Consider the following 14,826-nt stretch of genomic DNA (forward strand, 5'->3'; position numbering starts at 1 on the left):
GACTAGGCTCTCCCGGAGCTACAGATGCTGTAGAAGCGGAGCAGGATGGCCATGAAGGCTGAGGGTCAGCGGAGCTCCGTCTTCAGATGTGCCTCTGACTTTGCTGCAGGAGGGGGGGGGGAGGGCTGGTGTTGATTGATGTCAGGCTCTCTCTAAGGGGTCTGAGTTTTGTGTTGCCTAGGGCAGGACAAAACCTAAATACACCACTGAGCAATGTACAACCACCAATACAAGAGAAGTACTGTACGCAGCGGTGTAAATGCTGGTTGTTTCTGCATCAGCATGCTTATCCTCTGGCTTCATGCTTTTTGACCCAACAAACAAGAGATGAGAACATTTGTACTGCTACTACAACTCCTACTGCTGTTCTAGGTCAGTGAGTCAGTGTTTGGATCATTATGACAGCCAGGCAACTAACATTTTTAAAATGAGGTCAGTAATGACAGATCATGCAATATTCTCTTGATAGGTTCCCTTTAGGACTTATTCACATTTAAAAGTGTTAAACCCACAACAGTAAAATCAGTCTGTCTATGCAGTAAAGCATGCTTGTTATACACACTGTAGACCTAAGGGGTTAATCCTCCACATTGTGTAAAAAGGATGTTTGATCCTGTCTTCTCTGATCCTCCCCTTCTTCTACGTCTTCAGTCAATCTTTTGATAAAACAGAGCCTTGGGGGCAACTCAGTTTGGTGTGTATAGCAAGAGAGTTTTTTTTTTTGGGTGAGTGCATGTCATCAGCACGGTGCCAATCAGCACTCCCCAAACAGAGGGTCAAGGGTCCTGCAGCCTCATAGGACAACTAGGGGAGAATGAAAACTCCTCCTACAAGCTTTAACCAGTGTTCTGCTGGACACTGAAAAAAGTCACAAGACTGTTCTAACTGCTGATGAGACAAGGTATTTAGCTGTTTATAATTTCTAAAAATAATTGCTTTTCCATGTTGTGTGTACTGTGGGAGACCAGATATAGTGAATGCAGGGTTCTAGGTTTAGTAGCACGTAACATTCCATTACAGCTTGTTATCATGCGCTATTGCATACATTATTGTGCATGGAGTTAAAACAGCCCATTAATTATGAATAGACTGCCTTTTATAGCAACATAGTGGGCATGGGCCCTGTATGTAGAGAAATAGGGGGTCTGCATTTGTTTGTTCACTGCTATCTTCAATACTTTCTTCTGCTAACTTACACTAATTTTACACCAATGCACGTAATGCATGTATAAATTAAAAATCAGCTGGCTGGGGGCGCATGTGCATAAAGTCTGTCAGTCAAGCAACTAGCATTTTCAGCAGAAAATCAGTATTGGCAGTCCTTGTGTTTGCGATCATGACAGGTTACGTTTAACTGCAATAAGTATGTTAAAATGTATCCCTTTTCACAATTTCCTCACTTTGCAGAAAAGAAATTTCACAATTTCCTGCCATTTCTGCAGTAGATTTTTCTGTACATCATTCCCATATTTCAGTTGCATCAACATGGATCAATTGAGTACATTTCTATATATAAAGTAATACATACTACCTATAATAAATTCACACTAACATAAAAATTAATAGCTATAAAGCTACGGTGGGAAAGTATAGTGATATAGTGTATAATGGAGAGTGCATTTAATCACAAAACACGTAGAAATATTTGCAATTATGCATATAATACAGTATCTCACAGGAGTACACCCCTCACATTTTTGTAAATATTTCATTATATGTTTTCATGTGACAACACTGTAGAAATGACACTTTGCTACAATGTGACGTAGTAAGTGTACAGCTTGTATATTTGCTGTCCCCTCAAAATAACTCAACACAGCCATTAATGTATAAACCGCTGGCCACAAAAGTGAGTACACCCCTAAGTGAAAATGTCCAAATTGGGCCCATTTTCCCTCCCCGGTGTCATGTGACTCGTTATTGTTACAAGGTCTCAGGTGTGAATGGGGAGCAGGTGTGTTAAATCTGGTGTTATCGCTCTCACTCTCTCATACTGGTCACTGGAAGTTCAACATGGCACCTCATGGCAAAGAACTCTCAGAGAATCTGAAAAAAAGAATTGTTGCTCTACATACAGATGGGCTAGGCTATAGGAAGATTGCCAAGACCCTGAAACTGAGCTGCAGCATGGTGGCCAAGACCATACAGTGGTTTAACAGGACCCACTGCAGGGGTATTTAGTATTTTCCGGAGTTCAGCTTTAGCCAGAGAAAACATGTTCCTAAAGGGGTGTACAAGGTTTAGTAATATGACACTTAGGCTTTTCTGTCTGACTATCAAGCTGATCCAATACCTTGAGCCACTGACCTGGAGCAAGCACGCAAATCTGCAAACTGCATGGTTGCTCAAAGTCAGTAACTCTGAAACTGCTGGAAACAGTGGTGGCCAGGCAACTGGCCTTTTAGGAAAAAGGTAAGGTCTACAAAAAGACAAAATTTTACAGTATGCAAATGTGTGTATGCAGGACTTTTTTCAGTGGGAACGCAGGGGAATGCACCTCCTGTACTGAATGTATGTAATGGCAAGGGGTGCTGGCTACTAGAGGGTCTATTGATGCTGGCTGCTGGGAGATCTGTTGTTGCTGCTGGGGGTCTATTGTTGCTGGGGTGGTATGTTGCTGTGGGAGTCCAATGTTTCTTGGGGAGTCTGTTGTTGCTGCTGGGGGTCTATTGTTGCTGGGGTTGTATGTTGTTGTGGGAGTCCATTATTTCTGGGGGAATCTGTTGTTGCTGGAGGGGGGTCCATTGCTGCTGGCTGAAAGGAATATATTTTACTGCTTTTCTTGTTATTAACAAATTCCATACAAATTGCTTAGCAGCACTTAATTCTATATTCTCTAAAAGGAGCAGTACTGTTAGGTGGGTAGGGGGTGGAACCAAGGAAAGGTGCTCGGAGGTGGATTGGGGCACGTAGACAAGAAGTGACTTAGAAGGTGGACATTCCTGCACCTATTTTTTTTTTTTTTACAAAGTCCTCTATGTATGTAAAAGTACCAAAGCCATCAAACTTGTTATTTAATCTGCCTGAAGCTGTAGAAGAAGACATTCACATGCTACTCTTAAATGGGACCATCTTTACTCTTTTAAAGTGCGTTTTGTAGCTTGTGTTTTATAAAATTACAGCAACAATATCTATAAAAAAAACCTAGCTCCATTTTACTTGGCAAAAAGAACATTACACCTTAGCCTAGTAACATTTACTTGCCAAAACAAACATGCTCTCCATGCTACTGATCCCAGTGTAACCTTGTTGAGATTAAAATCATATTCTAACAGTCTGAACTTCATACTTAGTTGCACCACACTGTAATAAAGCTGGAAATCAGAAAAGATGCAGTACAATGCTGACAAGCATGTTTTATTTGACTGGATTACTTCAAAAAGGCTGCCCATTACCTTTCAGAATGAAGGGATAATCATACTCTTAGCCCTGGTTCGCACTGGATCTAACTTTGAAATCGTGCGACTTCACTTGAAGTTGAACGAGTTTAAAGTCAGATGGCAGTGCAACTTTGGGTGCAACTTCATAGACATCTCTGCGACTTCATGCACAGATGTATATGCAAGTCACACCCCAAATTGACAAATGTAGTGCAGGAACTACTTTTCTATTCGGTGCGACTCTGACGAAGTTGGAGTGGTTAGAAAAATTAGAGTAGTTAGAACGGTTCCATTGATGATCATTGAATGCAATTTGCCATGCGATTTGACCATTCAACAATTTGCATCAGTGTGAACCAGGGCTTATATAGTTACCCTATAATTAAGCCCAGTATTCCACCAATTCTTATACTTACCTGTCCATGCTTCTTCAGCTATCATGTGTTCTCAATTATCAGAACTGGGGACCAATGTGTGTGTGTATGAAGATAGCTATCAGAGCCAAATTTTATTTTTTTTACAAACCTGTTGAAACTCACATAGGCCTGGTTCACACCAATGGAGTTTGCGTATGATCAGTTTTTGTATTGCATTTCTCTTTGCATTTTTTGCACTTGCGTTTTTACCTCATTTTGCATTTTTTATTTTGTGTTTTTTTTTTATTAATGTTTTTGTTGCTAGGCAAAATAAAAATGCAAAAATGCTGCAAAAACATGGCTAAAATGCACTACATGTATTTCAGCAGTGTCTCCATTGAACTCTATTGTAGCATAAACGATGCTTTGTGCATTTAAAAAAGTCCCTGACTCATTCCAAAAAACACAGCAGCTGAAAAACGCATAGATAAGAACATGCCCCTTAGGAAACCATGTTAAATGGACTGCAGTGCATTTCTGCAAAAAGCCATGGCGAACTGAGCTGGAAATGGGAGCGGGTACCTGTCAAAACCTGGTATCTACTTCACCCTCAAAAAATTCCAAATGTGGTAGTGGATGGGGGAGGGGGTGAAAAAAGCAGAGCTTCCCCTTTTGGGTGGAGCTCCGCTTTAATTATCTTTGAGGAACATGAAGACGTCGTGTTTGCTGTCAGAATATACTTCCATGTATAATTTTTTTTTATCTCCCACCCCATTTGCTCCTATAAGTGCTACCTTTTTGTACTTGGGTGGAAGCACAGGTAGACCTTGAGCTGTGATAGTTATCTTTATATTATTTGGAGACAAAATAAATAATATAAAAACAGTATAAAAACCTAGGATACCTACTAGGCGTATCTCTCTCATTTTAATATAGCAATGGCTTATTTGATAACGTGCTCACACATGTGAATGCTGAAAAGAAATATGTTTGCATATACAATGTACTAGGAGTGTTGGAAAATAAACACTGCGTATGCAAACTTTACTACTTTAATTATATATTGTATGTTTTCTGGGAAACCTGTCATATATTAAATGCATAGTAACAACAATTCCCTTGTGTAAAGGGAAGACTGAACAACAGAACGTATCAGAGCCAGAACTCCGCCTCTGAAATCCCTCAGTTTTATTTATGGAAAGATAAAATACCGTATCTCATGTCCATTCTACAAGGAAGGTGGGTGGTAATGTCTAAGCTCTCTAATTTACTTGTTGCTGAGAGCTCAGATGTCAGCGAAAATACCTTTTCTGTTAAATATTAGGTTCTATAAACGTTGCCACCTTTTTCAGATTAAACAAATATTTGAGAGTTTCAGCTTAGTTTTTTAGTGGGAAGAATACTCTAAGCTTGGCACGAGTTTTCAATGGTGAAAGCAAATAAAAGTCATAATGTTCTACTGTCCCTAATCTAAAAGATGTCCTTAAAACGTCTCCTGTCTGGACAAGTAAACAGGCTAAACCTAACTCTTAAAATAATACCCTATCTCTAAAGTTTACACTTAAAGTGCATTTCACTTTTTCAGAGAATTTGGGATAACGCCTACTATACATTTGTTACTTGTTCCCATTCACATAGCATAATTGTGCTGGCAGATCTCATATTAGTTGTACACTAGATTTGATGAAAAAAAAACATTTTCTACACTATTGCCCCGTACACACGATAAGAAAATCGTCCGAAAAATTTCACGGACCCACTGATCAAACTATTTTCTCTTCGTTGATGAGCAGGATGTTTTAACCGATAACGATATTGTGAACGAAAAAATCCGGTTAAATAACAGTGAAAAATGTTGTAGTTTCGCATATGAACCACCGATTTTCTATGCGGTGGTATGACGGTCATACAAAAAAAATCTATCAAGCGCTATCATGCATGAGCGGAAACAGAAGATGACCCGGATGTTTGTGTCCAAGGAATCTTCGTAAACACGAACAAAAATAATAATGTTAAAAAGTGATTGGCCTAATGAGATAATGAAACCAGAATTATGCATATTATATTTTATGTATCACTATTTAATGTAATAAACTATATAATACTCATTGCTATTAATTGTTGTGTATATCGCTTGTTCTGGCTGGAAGGACATGCCTACAAGGTCACACGCACATTGCATCACTTCCGCTTGTACAGAAGACATCAACACTATGTAATGCCTGATGAACAATTTTTTTTAGATTGGTTAATGTGGGCCATGATTTTGACCAACGAAAGAATGCCTTTTGGTCGTCGGATGACTGATCGGTCGATTTTCTAATCATGTATTCCCACCTTTAGTGTACCTATAGAAAAAAATTTGAAGAAAAAGCAGCACGCTATTGATCTGAATACAAGACCTAAACCATAAGTACTGTGAAACAGGTGTGCTAATAAAATGTAGTTATTTTAAACAATCCCAAACAGTGATGAAATATAACAATCAGAAATTAGTTTGCTCAAATCATAATAAATAACTTTAATATAATTAAATATCAATATAAGTGAAAAATAACACAGGGGAGATTTACTAAAACTGGTGCACTCAGAATCTGGGGCAGCTGTGCATGCTAGCCAATCAGCTTCTAACATCAGCTTGTTCAGTTAAGCTTTGCCAATAAAACCTGGAAGCTGATTGGCTTCCATGCACAGCTGCACCAGATTTTGCACCATGTAAATAAGTTTTAGTAAATAACCCCCTACAATGTACTGTATGTGCAGATGAGGACAAGTAAACGTTCCTAGTAAAGACAGTGCTATATAACACTGAATATAAGGAAAAAGGTGCAGTGCCACAGGTAACCCTTCAAAACACAAGGGGGGGGGGGTTACTAAAACTGGTGCACTCAGAATCTGGTGAAGCTGTGCATGGTAGCCAATCAGCTTCTAACTTTATTTGAAAGCTTGTTCAATTAAACGTTGGCAATAAAACCTTTAAGTTGATTGGTTTCTATGCAGAACTGCACCAGAATTTGCACTCTCCAATTTTAGTAAATAACCTCCACTGTGTCCACAATGGATGTCCCCATGTGCAGGAAACGCTCTTGCTAGAACCATAGGATCTCTAAATTAAAAGAGATCTAAGAACGTCTGGTGGACACACAGCCTTGACAGCCTGTAGTATCCAGAAGCACCAGCTTGAATTCACAAACACATGTAATAGAAGAGGAACACCAAAGCACATCCCATAGTGTGGAAATTTTAAATAAAAACTAAAGATTTTTTAAAATGACACTCACATGTACATATAAACACAGAAAATCCTGCAGAAGATGATCCAGGATGGCCATTGCAGTACTAGCCGGCAACACCGATCGTTCAGAAAAAATGTGTCAGTCTGGTTTTTCACACATTGATTGATAGATCAATTTGTGTACAACCAGGGTGCCCACACATGGATCAAAATTTGTCTGGTCCCTGCTGAACTGGCCAATTTTTCATCCATGTATGGCAAGCGTAAGGGTTAAATAAAGCCAACTAGAACCTTCCTTCCCTTACCCTGGACACTGCTTGTTCTTCAATAAACCAAAAAAAAAATAATGTGTCATCACCAATGAATAAAAGACACTGTCAACATTCAGATGAAAGAGATAAAGGCACACAAAGAACACATTTTACTGTGAACCCTGCAAGCACTTTCCATTCATACATTTTGCTAGCTGTTAGCAGTTGAAAATCTCATTGTGTGCCTCAGAAGCCTTAACAATAGCTCTACAAGGGAAGAGCAAAAAAATCAAACCTTTTTTACATTTATACATATGGAAGTACTTTCCTTTCAAGATCATCAACTCACAAATATCTCAGTTTGTAGCTATTGAACTACCTTGAAATGAATGTTGAATTCCAGGTTATCAGGAAAATATACATTTGAGATACAAACATGAAAATTGTTTTACATGCCAAAATTTTGTTCAGCCAGGATTGTGAACTGCCCACTCCTGCCAGACAGCAATGCCAGATTTTCAACCTTCACTACAGAATCGGCACAGTTTAATCATGAGCCTAATGACTGGAAACTCAATGACAGCTAATCAGGCCATTACAAAGATACCAAGGCATCTTTAAATGTCAAGGAATCCTTGTAAACAATTGTGGTGGTACAGGAGTCCATACAAGTGAAATATCGATCCTTGAGCTAGTCGGTCAACTTTTCCATACAGTGAAGATGGAATTGATTAGTAAACTATTCCTGTATTGTAGGAATGTGTGGTCTTTGGCTGTCAGGGTATCACTGCCCTGACAGCTAACATAAAATATAGGAAAAGGCCCTCCTTGGCTGTAGAAATGGAGCCTGGATAAACAGAGAGAAGGGATATTTTTTGAGTCATAGACACGAGCAGGGCCCTCTGTTTCCTGTTGTACCAAATTGTATTGTAACTGTAATGTCTACCTTCATTTTGTAAAGCACTGTGCAAACTGTTGGTGCTATATAAATCCTGTATAATAATAATAATAATATAATAATAATTACATCACTGCTTTGTTTATGGTGAAGATATGGACCAAAAGGTCCATGGGGCAGGACCACCATATATGAAGCTCTCTCTCATAGCACCAATAATATTCACATAAAAGGAAAATCCTATGGATATCACAGATGCATCTATACCAGTGTGTTAGCATCTTATATCTGTTTTTGTGCTGAGGAAGCTATTCATTCCTTGTAAGTAAAAGTTGAATGTCTTAAGAAGATCTACTTCCTGGAATTGTTTCTCCAGTTCCCTTTCCCAAGCTTTTATATAAAGGGAAGGTTCAGGACTAGCATATTACAACAATAATGTGTATAGGAGAGAAATGAGATGAGACAGACCTTCCTTAGAAAGACACAGATCTTCAAAGTTCTCTATGGACCCCCATCCTTTTTTAAGTTGATGTACAAATGCCCAAAGCTGAAAGTATTTGTACCAATGGTCAGGGCAGTGGTCTAAGTCCATGACAAAATGAGTAACTTGTTGGAGGTGCCATCAATCAAGACCTGGGAAATAGGGGTAGTAGGCCTGCATGTCCAGCATAGAAAAGTAGAACCCCAAGGGAAAAGCCCCAAAATTGGGGTAAAGGGAGTCAATACAGGATGAGATTGCCCAATGTTTGATAGCCTCATTCCAAACCTGTAGTAGAGAAGGGATACTCATAGGGAAAAGGGGTAATAATGGTCAGTCTCCAGGTTGTACCCAAGAAAGGGAAGTGAATAAACGGGCGACATCACATCCATCATATCAGCCCACAGTATGTCTCTGGTACAGGGGCAGACTGACCTTTTGAGCACTCGGGCACTGCCTGAGGGCCCGGGGTCAGTAGGGGGCCCCATGAAATGCCCCTGGTACCTTTTTATAGGCTTTTGTGGGTGTGCTTTGAGTGTGGGCAAGGAAACAAGGGCCCCATGATCCCTTATTGACCCGGGGGCCCTATGAGTTGTCAGTCCGCCCCTGCTCTGGTAGAAAACTCCCATCAAGATTGTGCATCAGGAGTGCAGATTTGTAGCAGAGAGAAAGATATTGGAGGCCTAGGCAGTCTGACTGTTTTTGCTGGATCAAAACATCATAGCACAATAGTGGCAGAATATGTGCCCATGCATATCATGAAAGATGATTTTTGATCTATTGGTTTAAGCTATTTTCTCTTATAGTTGAATGTCATTAGGATATTGTTTTAGGTAATTTTGGTCAAATGTTCCTAGGCTATTGTTTTAGGGTCCTTTCACAAGGGCAGACCCGTTTAGTGGATTCGCTTGCTCAGCGGGGGGATCTCTCCAGAGCGGACAAAAAGCAGCTCGCTGTCCTCAATGGGCAGTCGGATGAAAATAGACTGCCTGATTGTTTCCATCTGACCTGATCCGATGGACGGAAGGGGAATTGGATCCCCATCTGTCCCTTTTTTGAGAGGTTGGATCGGACTGGATGTCAGCAGGTGTAAAGAGACACATATCTGTTTACACCTGCCGCTCCTTAGAAGAGAATAAAGGTTCCGATCGGGTCCACCTGAAAAATGGGCAGGCGAAACCAATTGAAACATCCATGTGAAAGAGGTCTTAGGTTATTTTCTCTTCTAGTTGAATTTTCCTAGGCTATTTTCTCTAACTGTTCTTGATATTAGGAAATGTTTCATTAGCCCTGTGAAAGACAACTTTAGAGCAGAAAATAACATTTTGCACACATTAAAAACATTTGCTAGGGTATTTTTTTGTTACTTTTTTTGTGTAATGCTGGTACATGCTCAAAGCAACTATTTTACATATAGGCCCATAAGTGTAAACCATGATCAGTAGCATCCATGTATAAATATAGCAGTTAGGAGATAGGAGGGCATTAGCTATGTTTAGGAGTTAGCGGTTACTGTAAGTACATATCTGGACAGTCAATCAGATTATAATGAGCTAAAAAATGTATTTAAAGCACAACTGCAGCTACAAAAAGCAAGCTAAGAATGAATAGACCATTAAAAGGTCAACTAGCAAATCCAACTATTGTTACAATAATAAACCTGAATCCAGAGATTTCCCCAACAGTACTTTTTCTGCCACTAGATGCCCTCAGTCTCATGACCAGCATCATTCAACTCATTTCTTCTGAGCCCAGGTTTTCCTGGACCCACCCCAGCTTGTGATTAGACAGTGAAAGCAAAATGATGAGCTCATCTTTCTCACTCTGTCACTCTGCTCTTTCCCCCAACAGCATGCTTCTCATCAGCACATAAACTGATTGTCTCCTTGTGCTGCTTTTTCATGCTGTACAGAAACTGCAAATGGCTGATACCAGGTCATATTCAGGTACTTGTATGATACTGCTTGTATTTAAAAAAATACATTTAGGCCAGGTTCACATTCATGCGGTGCAGTACATCGCATGTGATTCGCACAGGAAGCGCACCGCATTCCTGTGCAAATAACATGCGAATTGTGTGTGGTGCAATCGGAGTGCTACATTTTGTATGGCTCTATTCGCACCACACCCGCACCAAAAATGTGCATAACCGTTTTTTGGTCCGCACTAGAATCGGATCGCATGAGTATTCTCACCTATTCGATCTGATTCTGCACATCGCACCATGTTTTGTGGACCGATTTTAGGGTGTTGTTAATTTAACATACACAACTGCAGCGGTTCGCATGAACGGGGTGCGATTCTGATGCGATGTGGAATTCGCACAGGAAACACTGCGAATTTTGAAACGCATCAGTGTGAACCAGGCTTAAAGATGCATTAATGATTACAGAGCTGCATTAATTTATGTCTTTTATATCTACTTAGAGTTCAGCTTTAATGCTAACAACAGGAATATCTTCCCTTTTATATTTGTTTTGTGGCTAGGGTTGAAAGAAATCTATCACTCGTACATTGTTACATGTCCTGTATATGTGACACCTTGGATCATGTTCATTCTACTGATTTTCATATATTAAGCAATGACTTTTAATAGCAACATTGGTTACAAAGTTCCCTTTTGTTTTGCCTGAATGTAATACACCAGTGTTTTGTTTAAAAACAGGAATCTTTATCATATCATTATTTCATTTTCGAACTATAAAATTAACAACGTTGGCTTTTAATGTGAATAATCTATAAAATGACATTTCATTCTGACAAGCTTTGTCACAATGTCTTAATAATAGTATAATGGGGAAAGAGCATTCATAAAAAAGATATGTACTCTACAGTTTAATTGGTGTGTAATGTAGCAAAATATCAGTAAAATGTAGCATATAATGGGCAGATAACCAGACCAGAGCTATTCTATTGTGGCCTATGTATCCTCCTCTAATGGTGGCCATACATGCTTTTATAATATAAGCGCTGCGCAAACTGTTGGTGCTGTATAAATCCTGTATAATAATAATAATAATATTATCCGATTCATGTGCGGTTTGATCAAATAATCAAAATAAATAGTTATACCTTCCCTTCTGATCAATTGCTAATAATTATTGATAATTTTTTATCAATTGGCAGCATTGAGATGCTTGGGTCATGAATCCAAACATTTCCATTGATCAGATTATGAGATTACGTGGTGGAAACTCAGATGCGATTACTAACTTGTGCTCATATTTTCCAACTATTAGTAGAAATCCACTTCCCTGCTTGTGGCATATTGATCAATTGGGTTTCAACTATAGATCAAGAATACCAACCATTTATTGAAGCTTTTTTGTTCACCATAAGAAGCCACATGGTGTCACTTTATATCTAATGTACTTGCCTCTTTTTCTGCGCCTTATCTCTCTAGAGCAGCCATTCTCAACCAGGGTGCCCAGGCACCCCGGGGTGCCTTGAGGTTTCATGTCTAAAAATTGCTCAAAACCTGTATACAAGCCAGCGGGTGGAACAAGCCTTCCTTTTAGTTACACAAAGCCACAGGTTTTCATTGTGCACCATTACGACCTTCTCAGGAGGATCTCAGTTGCCTGTACAGCATCCTAGTTTGACCCTCCCCTGCCCTTCTCCATCAGTGCTGGGCTCACATTAGCTCAGTGATGGAGGAAAAACTGAGGGAGAAGAGAAACATTGGCATACTAGTCAGTATCAGTGTGCAAAAGTGTATTTAATTTGGAAGAATAAATCACCTCTAATGTTGGGTGTCCTACATGTGTGGATTTTGCTGTGTTATATAAAACTATTGGAATCGTTTCACATTTTAGAATGGGGTGTTGTTTTAAAATGATGGACAGTCTTGAGGCACCCCATTTTAGAATGGGGTGCCTCAAGACTGTCCATTATTTTAAAGGGTGCCTCGGGACTGTCCATAATTGTAAAGGGTGCCTCAGGACTGCCCATAATTTTAAAAAGGGTGCCTTGACTGAAAAAAGGTTGAGAAACACTGCTCTAGAGTGTTAGCTTGTGGAGACATGGCTGTCTCTCTCAATATTTAATCTTGGTAGTGTTCTGTATGGTTTTGTAATATCTCTATTTATTCACCATTGGAAGTGCCTTTAAATAGAACTATACTGTAGGCAAAACATTTGCTTTCATTTTGGATAGTGTAAGTGAGGGTTATAACCCCTGTAAGGTTATTTTTGCCATCTGTGTCCCATTGGGGAGATTTACTTTCACTTCCTGTCCCATAGCCAAAGCAGAAAGTGAGAAAATCTCTACAATTAAGGGAAATCCTTGGGTACTCCCAGAACTAGTGTCCCCATTGGAAGATTTCCCCTCTATTATTTTTTGGGGACAACCCAAAATTTGGGATTTTCTTTTACTTTCGCTTTTAGTGATAATGGTAAAACAGGACAAACAGAGAGGGCAAATTTCCCTAATGGGGACACGGACAGCAATACAAACTGACAGGTACTCTAATCCCTCTCCACTCTATCCAAAACTAAAAATAAAAGTTATGCCTTTCGTTCTACTTTAAGTATTTGCATTATCTGTATAACTCACCCTTGTCGGTGTCATTCATATCATACAGCGTTACTTAATAATTACACTTATGCCCTCTTGTGCTATTAAATACTCAATATAAAAAAAAAAAATTACAAATAATAATAATAATGATACAAGTATTATATTCAGCCTATCCTGCATAAACATTGCATAAACATTGCACTAAAGATATTTGCACACAGCCCATAGTAATAATACAGACGCTATCCTATATACCTAACCTAGAAGGTTAAATCTTATATCCATTGTTAATAGTTTACCTTCCTCTGCCCTTTGTAATGTTTGCTAGCTATTCTTTGTAGGATAGGATTTATAAATTGTTCCTTGTATACACATATGTACATTTGTAAATGAAGCTGTAATTATATTCCTTTCCTTTCATAGCTTATGGTCAGGCGATGTATTACCTTAGCAGTCCAGAGTCTTCTGATCTAATGAGCTGCACTGTGATCTGCCTCTTAGACAAAAGTAACTCTAAACCTTTGAACCTAACCAGAAAAAAAAAAAAAACCAGACAGGGATCTCATTATAATCATTCAATATCGCCCCCTAGTGGATAACATTTACACTACTTTAGGACCAGGCAAATTCTGACACTTTGTTTACAAGTAAAAATCTGTATTTGTTGCTGGAAAATTACTTAGAACCCCTTAAAAAAAATAATAAAATGGCAGTATTTCCGTGGTTTTTCACTTGCAATTTTTTTTAAAAAGAATACACTTTAATTAATTTTAATGCAAAAAGCACAATATATAACCCATTTTTTTTTTTAAATATAAAAGATGATGTTATGCCAAGTAAATACATACCTAATATGTCACACTTTAAAATTGCACACTCTCCTGGAATGGTGACAAACTTTAATACTTAAAATCTCCATAGGTGATGTTTCAAAATTTACAGGTTACCAGTTTAGAGCTACAAAGGAGGCCTTGAGCTAGTATTATTGCTTGTGCTATAACGTGCGCAGGAATACACCTCATATGTTTGGTGTGAACACTGTCTATATATGTGTGTGCAACCTACTCATAGGGTTCGCCTACAAGTAGGCGGGGTGGGAGTAGCGGATGGGGCACTTTACATTTTTTTATTCTGTTTATTTTATTTTAAAAAATTCATTTTTACACACTGTCTCTTTATTTTTTTTCACTTTTATAGCTATCACAAGAAATGTGAACATCTCTTGTGATAGCAATAAAGCATGATAAGTCTTTTTATGGAGAGCTCTTGGGTCTATAAGACCCAGGTCTCTCCTCTACCCTTGAAAACATCAGATTAAAAAAAAAAAAAATCATTGATCTGATGCTCCCTTGTCCCACCCAAAAAAAATGGTATTGTCTACATTGTCCCTAGCCGGAAGTGACAAAAATTTTTTCTCAACATCAACACCATCATTTATTTAATGTCTTGTAGACACATTTCACAGGCAGAAATGCACAAAAAACATTCATCAAATCAAAATTTCTTTGTATCAGCTGTACAAGAGTCATTAAATATATTTTATATGGTGAAAACCTAAAAGATGTTTATATTAAGTAGAAAAATGTTCACTTGAAAGTATCAATTTACGAATGCATTTTTCATTTAAAGAAAATGCTAAATAATTTTATCTTTCCATAAAATAGAATTATCCTTGCAGGTAGCAGGATACTGTATAGTAGTTTTTTTACT

The 14,826-nt window shown here is 38.5% G+C and overlaps 1 protein-coding gene across 1 annotated transcript in view; it reads right to left on the reverse strand.

Moving 5' to 3' along the window:
• The window catches only part of LOC149450656 (hematopoietic prostaglandin D synthase-like), a 55,910-nt gene extending 42,267 nt beyond the window's left edge, over window positions 1–13,643 (reverse strand). The window contains exon 1 of the mRNA XM_089691628.1: window positions 13,563–13,643. The gene's annotated coding sequence lies outside the window, so the exon portion shown is untranslated. The remainder of the gene's footprint in view (window positions 1–13,562) is intronic.
• Between the last annotated feature and the right edge of the window lie 1,183 nt (window positions 13,644–14,826).

Source organism: Staurois parvus, unplaced genomic scaffold (genome assembly GCF_062004578.1).
Source record: "Staurois parvus isolate SC_StPar_1 unplaced genomic scaffold, SC_StPar_1.0 ptg000566l, whole genome shotgun sequence".
Taxonomy (NCBI): Eukaryota; Metazoa; Chordata; class Amphibia; order Anura; family Ranidae; genus Staurois; species Staurois parvus.